Source organism: Schistosoma mansoni, chromosome 4 (genome assembly GCF_000237925.1).
Source record: "Schistosoma mansoni strain Puerto Rico chromosome 4, complete genome".
In the NCBI taxonomy this organism is placed as follows: domain Eukaryota; kingdom Metazoa; phylum Platyhelminthes; class Trematoda; order Strigeidida; family Schistosomatidae; genus Schistosoma; species Schistosoma mansoni.
Genome location: NC_031498.1, coordinates 25,397,285 through 25,406,624, shown reverse-complemented (window position 1 = coordinate 25,406,624; position 9,340 = coordinate 25,397,285).

Below are 9,340 nucleotides of genomic sequence, written 5' to 3'. Positions count from 1 at the left end.
TTGAAATGAGCGCGTTTTTTTGTTTTTTTTTAGGATACTTTAAACTAAAAAAAAGCGTTTCATTTATACAATCTAAACTGATTCACTTGGTTTTCCTTACTTGGATCTTTCCATTAATGTTTAGGACTACAATTGATCAGTCTCTTATTTGGCATATGAGCATCCTGTGCGTATTGCATCCATATTGCCTTAAGCAGCAAGCTTTGTAAGCAAAAATGGATAGTAGCTAGCAGTGGAATCCATTAAGCGCGTTCTGTCCGATTTTGGGACTCCTTAGCTGGATGCATCTGCATCTCAGAGTTGGTGGTCACTCTGTGACTCGAATTTAGTACAGTTCGCTTCAAAAGCCATTGTGTTATCCACTTTGGTTATGGTTCCTTATAGCCAACTTGTTTACGCAATGAGGTGAAGTTTGACTTTACTTATTATTGTTTGTTTGAATCTTCACATTGATGTTTAGGACTACAATTGATCAGTCTCTTATTGGCATATGTGCATCCTGTGAGTATTGCCTCGATATTGTCCTAATTCACAAGCATTATAAGCAAAAAATAGATAGTGGCTTACAGTGGAATAACAGGATGTTCATTTCGTCTTATTTGGGATGGATGGATACATCTGCATCTAAGTTGATTACTCCCAAATATAACAAAACAAGCATCCTAGGTTCCTCTCTTAGCCACTATCCATCTTTACTTAGAATCCAAACTGATGTCTAAATATTCTCAGTCTTCATAAAAACAGAACCAAACCACTTTACTGTATACATCTAACCTGTCAGTCATAGATATCAACTTCTATCTAAAATACTCAAGTTGTAAATTGATTTTTTGAATTAATTAATTTTTACTCAAAACTGTACCTTGATACTGAATTGTACACACCTAATAGTTACTAAATAACGTACTTAGCTCAGATAATAGTTAAATCTTGACTCATGATTTCAACTATAGAAATACTGAAATCTCCACGAAACCCCCTTCCAACCTCTTTTTTTATTTATTTTAGAAATAATCACCAAGTCAGTTTTTCTTTGTTTCTATCAAAACTTTTCAGTCTATTTCAAATTATTTAGAAATCAATATCAACCTCTAAGAAATCTTAATCAACTTTGCATTATTCTTTTCAAGATCATTTCCGTAATATGCTAATTATGAACAACTAAGAAAAGACAAAAAATTGAACAAGTTGTCATTGATTTATATGCCTAGAATTCATGATTATTTGAGGAAAAACAAAAAAAATTATAAATGAATTCTGTATGAACCAACTGTTTAATTATGCTTACTTGGTATTGTTTACTTGAGTCTTCCGGTTGATGTTTAGGACCGCGATCGATTAGTTTCTTATTGGCATTTGAGCATCCTGTGAGTATTGTCTTTATATTAGCTGTTGTTCACATGCATTCTAAACAAAAATGGATGGTGACTTGCAGTTTAATTCAGGACACGCGTTTCTTCCTAACAGGACTCAGTGGCTGAATGAATAGCGCGATGGCTTATGAAGTGAACGTTACTGGATTCGGGTCCCAGAGTAATCATCAACCCTGAAATGTAGGTAATATGCTAATTATGAACAACTAAGAAAAGACAAAAAATTGAACAAGTTGTCATTGATTTATACGCCTAGAGTTGATGATTATTTGAGGAAAAAAACAAAAACTGGTACAAAGTAACAGATTGACTATGAATCATTGTTCATTCATCAGTAATGAATATTCATTGATGACTGACTTGAAAATGTAAACAAACTTTAAATGAATTCTGTATGAACCAACTGTTGAAATACGTTCACTTGGTATTGTTTACTGGAATCTTCTTATTGATGTTTAGGACTTCAATTGATCAGTATCTTATTGGCCATGTGAGCATCCTGTGAGTATTACCTCGATATTCCCTGAAGTCACAAGCATTCTAAGCAAAAATAGATAGTGGCTTACAATGGAATCCGGAACATGCGTTTCGTCTTAACAGGACTCAGTAGCTGAATGGATAGCGCGATAACGTTTGAAGCAAACGGTAGTGGATTCGAGTCCAAGAGTATCATCAACTCTGAGATGCAGGTACATCCAATTGACGAGTCCCAAATAGGACGAAATGCGCGTCCTGGATTCTACTGCTAGCCACTATCCATCTTTCCATATTGTATCGATAGGCTTGTTTTTCTAAAGCATATGTTACCCATTCATATTTACTGAGTTTAAGAAACTTATTAAATAACATACTTTCTCACAGTAAGAGTACTTTACGTTTTCTCTCCTACTACTGAACAATATTTAAACATGAAATTCTTATCAAATAATTAGAATTGAGTCATTTAACTTATTATTCAATTTATTCGAAATTATCAGGTCAAACCTTGATAATGATACCTACTTGGGAAATATATTATCGTATTTCTAAATACTACCTTTCTCGATTAACCCATGGAAAGAACGGAACAATAAGAAACCATTTTTCGATACATTTAGTAGATACTGGTCACTATATCGATACAAACACAGCCTTAAAAGTTAGTTATCGGATTCCTTCGACTTACGCACTTACGCCTGTTACCTATCATGAAGATGTATAGGCCGCCCACCAGCATACTCTATCAAACTCTGTCTTCAGCAATCTTGTACAGTTCTTTGTAGTTGTTATTCATCCTTATCATATCTACTTCCAATTTCCGACACAATGTGTTCCTTGATATTCCTCTTTATCGTTTCCCTTCAGGATTCCAAGTTAGTACTTGCGTAGCGAAGCAGTTTGATGGGTTCCGTGGTTTACTTACTTACTTACTTACGCCTATTACTCCCAATGGAGCATAGGCTGCCGACCAGCATTCTCCAACTCACTCTGTCCTGGGCCTTCCTTTCTAGTTCTACCCAATTTTCAGTCATTCTTCTCATGTCTGTTTCCATTTCTCGGCGTAATGTGTTCTTTTGTCTTCCTCTTCTCCTTGGCATTCAGGATTACAAGTGAGAGCTTGCCTTGTGACGCAGTTAGGTGATCTCCTGAATGTGCTTCCTATGCACTTCCATCGCTTCTTCCTCATTTCTTCCTCCAGTGGATGGAATCTGCTTTGTCCTCTCTCACAGTAGGTTGTTGCTGATAGTGTCTGGCCAAAGTTGTTGATCTATAATTTTAAATTTTCAGGCTAATGTTACAAGTTAATCAATTGAAAAATATGGCAAATCTAATAAAGACCATAATCATAAAGTGATTCAAAGGAATTAGGATTTTATTTGAAAATGTATTCGATTTAAGTGATTCCTTTTTTGATACATTATTGCATAGTCTCTTGTTGACATATATGCATCCTGTGCGGACTGCCTCGATTTTGCCTATAGCCACAAGCTTCATAAGCAAAGTGTGAACATCAACTCTGAGATGCAGGTACATCCAGCTGATGAGTCCCAAGTAGGACGAATCCCGCACCAAACTGGATTCCATTGCTAGCCACTATCCATCTTTGCTCATATATGTAATTTATCATAATTAATACTTTCGTTTGTTCTTAATTGCCTTTTTTCTTCAGTAATACATCGTTCATTAGTGTTAATCTATAAGTATTATATAATATGATTCAATTACTGAACTAAACTCGCTCATTATTCACTAAGTAAACATATAAATCACCATGGTAATTAGGAATATTCGGATTACATCTTTTTCAGCAAAACATATTTTAATGATCAATGTCAAATATAATTAATTATGTAATAGAATAATTTCTGCCTAATATAATGATTTTTAAACGTTTCAATCAAGCATTACACGTTAGTAAAACATTTGATTTGTGTGAGGGATGTGATACTGCCCAGGTGCCAAAACTGAAACAGGTGCTTTTCTTAAGGGGCAACACCCGGAGCTTTTGACCTAAATGTCTGATCCACAAGGCAGTGGAGCATCGTGAGGAGATGCAGCCCCATGGTAGCCAGTGACCAACAATTGGTTCATACGTCATTTGTTCCTTCAGGATACTGGAGTCCATGTGCACCATTGGTTTTGAATCAGGGTTTTTGAACTCCCCTAGGTGAACTTTCTGTGTCCACCAACCCTGTTAAATCGCCGGATATTCTCTTTTCGTCCTCTCAATTTTGTTAAGAAGACTCGTGGTCCGAGGAGGCAGTGAGTAGGACTTCCATGGCTGAGGCTATTTACGCGTTGCCATGTGAGAGGATTTGGAGAGGGAGAGCGTACTCTCCTCACTCTCGACCATACCAGAGCATTTGGGGGCTTAAGGTTAACGCTTAAATCTCACAGATAGTTCATATTATACTTGATATTTGTAGATATCAAATACAAACTACAGAATAGATTAGTGCTGTAATGATAATGTTTCGGATGCTAAATTCCGAGAAATCATTTGGTAAACGTCTTATTTTTGTAATTTTATTTCGGAGATTTAAATTTCTCATTTTCGCTCCAAATTTGCTCACTTTTATTTTTATTTTATATTTCCCACTTGGAAAGACGTTAAATATTATTAGTTCGTTCCCGCTTTTTGTATGCTATTTTCTGACGTTTTTTCAAGGACATTTTGTACCGTATATATACGCATGAGTTGTGTGCTTGCTGTTTCGTGCTTCCGACCGTTTGTGGAATATACATTTCCCTCGTCTGAATCTGCTCTTTTCCCTATAATTGGCAGGTCTATATTGCAATGGAATTTTTGTTCCGTACACCGGTTTCAAGTAACATATTAATCTCTTCAAACGTGACACATAATTTTACTAGACGACTATACAACTTAGAACAAATTGTTAAGAGTGTTATGTGAATAACTTAGATTTGGTGAAGTAAATATCAGATCAAAATGACTGAAAAATCTTCAAGGAAAGATGTTATCTTTTGTCTTTAGTTTATGAATAGTTACTTACTTACTTACTTACGCCTTTTACTCATAATCGAGCATAGGCCGCCGACCAGCATTCTCCAACCCACTCTGTCCTGGGCCTTCTTTTCTAGTTGGGTGATTTTCTCAAAGTTACCTTTAAAGTAAATGTCTCCTGGTATTGTACAACGATAGTTTAGATTAAAAGATTCTTGAAGAAGTGATACCTTATGTCTTCTAGTTGATTTCATTACAATAACATAATATCTGAGAAATAAAATAGTCATTCATATAACAGCTAACATAGAATAATTCAATTATTTTTCTTAACTGCACTCTATAGACAACGAAAACTGTTCCCTACATACTTAACTGGAAGTTTAGTTGTTGTTATATCTAGACCTTTGATTCTTGCTTTTCCGCGTACTACTAGGTTACTTGAACGATAGAACCCGCAACGTCGCAAGAGAGAAGACAGAAGACTAGTAAGTAGGAACTTTTATTCCCCCAAACAGTGTCAAATATAGTACAAAAATCTCATGTATTTGTAGTTTTTTTTGGGCTGAAAGTAAATCATCATTTAGGACAGACAATAGGCACATAGGGGGTCATTCTTATTCATCCAATAGGGAAACTACACGTCGACATTCTAGAATGTTCCCTTAGTGGTGATTGGAGGGAATGTCTTCGGCTCTTCCTGGGCTTCTTGATTTTACCAACGAGCCATCCTTACAGTTGTAAAATAATGAAAGTTGATTAAAACATTCTTTAATCTGAATTTTTTAAAGCATTTGTTTGCTTGTACCACTTTTAGATTCCATACCGGTGTATATATCAACACTTAAGTTCAAGTACATTAAGCTGATGACACCTAAATAGGTGGAGATGTGCTTTTGAATTAAATTGTTAATCACAGTCTGAATCAAACTAAAGATAATTATATTATTATCAGAAAGGAAGGGATAGTGGCGCAATCTCGTAGATTGGTTGAAGTTAGACATCATCACCGTCGGATTTGACCCAATGGTCCTAAAGTTAAGCGATCTTACACGAGACTGAAGGTATTTGGTTCGAATCCCGCGAGCGGACTCGTGGATACGCACTGCTAAGGAGTCTCGTACTAAGACAAAACGTTTGTCCATTGCCTTCAGGCTTTCCATGATGGTCTAGATTTAATCGACTCGTGAATTCAACTATTATAAGTATCATGCAAACAGAATGCACTGCGGTAGTGAACACGAAGATTAACGTGAAGCTTACATCTTAATCGCTTAAATCATTATTTAAACTTAGGGTTCCGGGGATAATTTACAACACCTCGATGTGAATAAAAATGGTTTAACTTGTATGGAACTGATACTATTGTAGTAAACAGAACACTAATGGGGACAATCAAATGTATTTCATCACAACATTACAGAACATCTCATTAAAATATGAGAACCATATAGTGAACAGTTAATTTGCAAACTATCAATCAATTGTCTTAATTTGACTGTTTCCTCTGCAAATATCCATTCATAGTCTCCGATTATAATCATTTATGCATTTTCGTACCAATTGCGTGCCGTTCCCGTTCTCTCCTTATCGATCTTCTACAGGAAATACATTCAATGCCCGACCATCACCATATACTACTTATGTGGATATCAGTAACTCACACCACACTACAATCAATTATTAGTTTATAGTCGTTCGGTACAATAACAAAATAGAAGTAACCTGACTTTATTTTATTCCTTACTTTATGAAATCAAACATCTTTTATGTCATCTACCTATATTATTTCCATGATGTAAATAGGAAAAGAAACAATTACTGACATATCAATTCAATCTATAAATTATTGTATAAAGTAAATGAAACGTTATGTACTCCCTTAATTGTTCAAATGAATTAAACTGTAATGATTACGATTAATATACTGTTTAACCACTGTTATGCACACACACACACTACATACAGTCGTACTGTTACTATGATGCATATGACAGAATGAATAACGGTTTCCCATAGAAATAAATGACTATAATAGTAAACAATATTTTAAAAAAACTATGACGTAAATAAGAACAGTACAAGTTTGTTTACTTCATTTTCATTCCTATTTACAGTTCATTTCTTCCTGTTATGTCTATTAATAATCATAATAATAATAATGATATTCACTTGTTTTTGGTGTTGTTTACTTGTATCTTCTGGTTGTTATTTTGGACTGTAATTGATCAGTTTCTTGTTGGCATATGTGCATTCTGTGTGTGGACTGCCTCGATATTGACTGAAGTCATAAGCTTTATAAGTAAATATGGATAGTGGCTTGCAGTGGAATCCAGGACGCACATTTCGTCCTATTTGGGACTCGTCAGCTAGATGTACCTGTAACAATAATATTAATAAAATTAATAACCATTCAAACGTTCATGCAATTTTACGAAATATTTATCTACAAAATATATATATTGACTACTCATGAGTAGTATATAGTATTATTAAAGATGTACTTGATTAAAAACAATGTCAGAAGGGGATTTTGTAGAAATTTTAGTAATTTTATATAGTTGAAATCATGAGTCAATTGAAGCTAGACTTTCATGGAAAACCTGGCAGTATTGAACGGCCGTTTCATCATATTGTGGGACTCCTCGGGAGTGCGCATCCATGATCCCGCTTCGCGAGATTACCAAATAAATCCTAAATATCTTTTGAAATGTTTATTTTTTTAAAAATTATCAAGATTCTGACTTATTTCTTTACTTATTGTAAGAAATATCCGATTAGAAATTGTTTTCAATGATAAAATATTATTAATGTAGAACAGCTGAACTGTTACAAAAAGATATACATCCGTCTTCGCCCGCGAATGCTCTGGTACGGTCGAGAGTGAGGAGAGTTCGCTCTCCCTCTCCAAATGTTCTCACATGGCCCCGCGAATATATAGCCTCTGCCAGGGAGGTCCTACTAACTGTCTTCTCGTGGCATTACTGTTGTTTACGAAATTGACAGGACAAAAAGCCAATGTCCCATGCTTCAACCGGGTTGATAGACACGGCGTGTCCACCTAGGGGAGTTGGAAAACCCTCATTCCAAACCAATGGTGCACATGGGCTCCAGTATCCTGATGGAACGAATGGCGTATGAATCAATTGCTGGTCATTGGCTACCATGGGACTGCATCTCCTCACGATGCTCCACTGCCTTGTGGATCATACCTTTAGGTCAAAGAATGCGGGTGTTGCCCCCTAAGAAGGCCAGGTGTTTCGGTTTGTGCTCCTGGACAATATCACAGCCCTAACACGAATCAAATAAGATTAGTGTGGTGCATATATATCTGATGCGTCCTTGTACCAATATTTATGTGTTCAAATCAATAAATAAAACATCCGTCTTCAAAACTTTAGTTTCCAAAGATGTTTATCAATAATGAAAAAAACAAAAAAATAGGAAATTGTAAAAATCAATTATTTTCCGATGATCAGTTTAGTTACCAAGCTGATATTCTTCCACTCAAACTCATTTTTTAAAGTTGGTGCAAACTATATATCTTTTAAGATTGTCTATATACCTTGTAATATTAACATTTCATGGCTAATTACTTTTTATTCTCACTATTTAGCATTTCTTTGACTTTATAAATATACATTTACTTAGTTCTTAGCATCAAGAAATATATCCTTTAAATCTTTACCAATGATGATGTAAATATCATGCCCACTGAAGAAGTTAATGGTTACCTGGCCTCATTAGTTCACTGAATAACTCGCCTAGGATTTGAGATGAAAATTACTTGGTTCTAATCCCAATATAAACATTAGTACTATGATCCAGTTAAATCCATCTGACGGATTTTAAGACGAAATCTGTTTCTTGGATTCTACTGCTATCCATAATCCGTCTGTTTTATAAACAGCTTATCTATCAGTAGTTTCTCAAGTGGAAATATTGAACATTGGTCAAATTGGGTTTTTAGTAGCTCGTAACATATTTTTTAAAGATAATTTTCATGAAACAAACTGATATCATCTTCAGAAGTACTAAAAATCTCATGAGTGGATGGGAACAATAGAAACAATAACGGGGCGGACTTGCCAGCATATAGCGAACAATTCTCTTTGAACCTAGCGCACAACAATATTGTCATGCACTGTTCCATCGTGCATGAGTGGATGGGACTGACAAATTTTTTTTCATTCTACTCTGTAACTATTTGGTTTGATCTTTTGTAAAGTAACTGACGTGCCGTGATGAGTAGTTCGAGATGAAAATAAAATAGCTATAGAATGTATGATAGTCTTCATTAGTCCTCTAACTGACGGTGATCACTTGTACAGAAGTACGGATTTAAAGATGATCATTACACAAACAAAATATCTTAAAATCCTAATTTTTAATTGACCAAACGATTGTACTAAACTTCATTTTGTCTACACCTAAAGCAAGCAATTGTCCCATAGAGATTTTTGAGTAGATTGTTAAAAATGGATAAATAACTAAATTATATTACAGTATTTATTAAAGGATG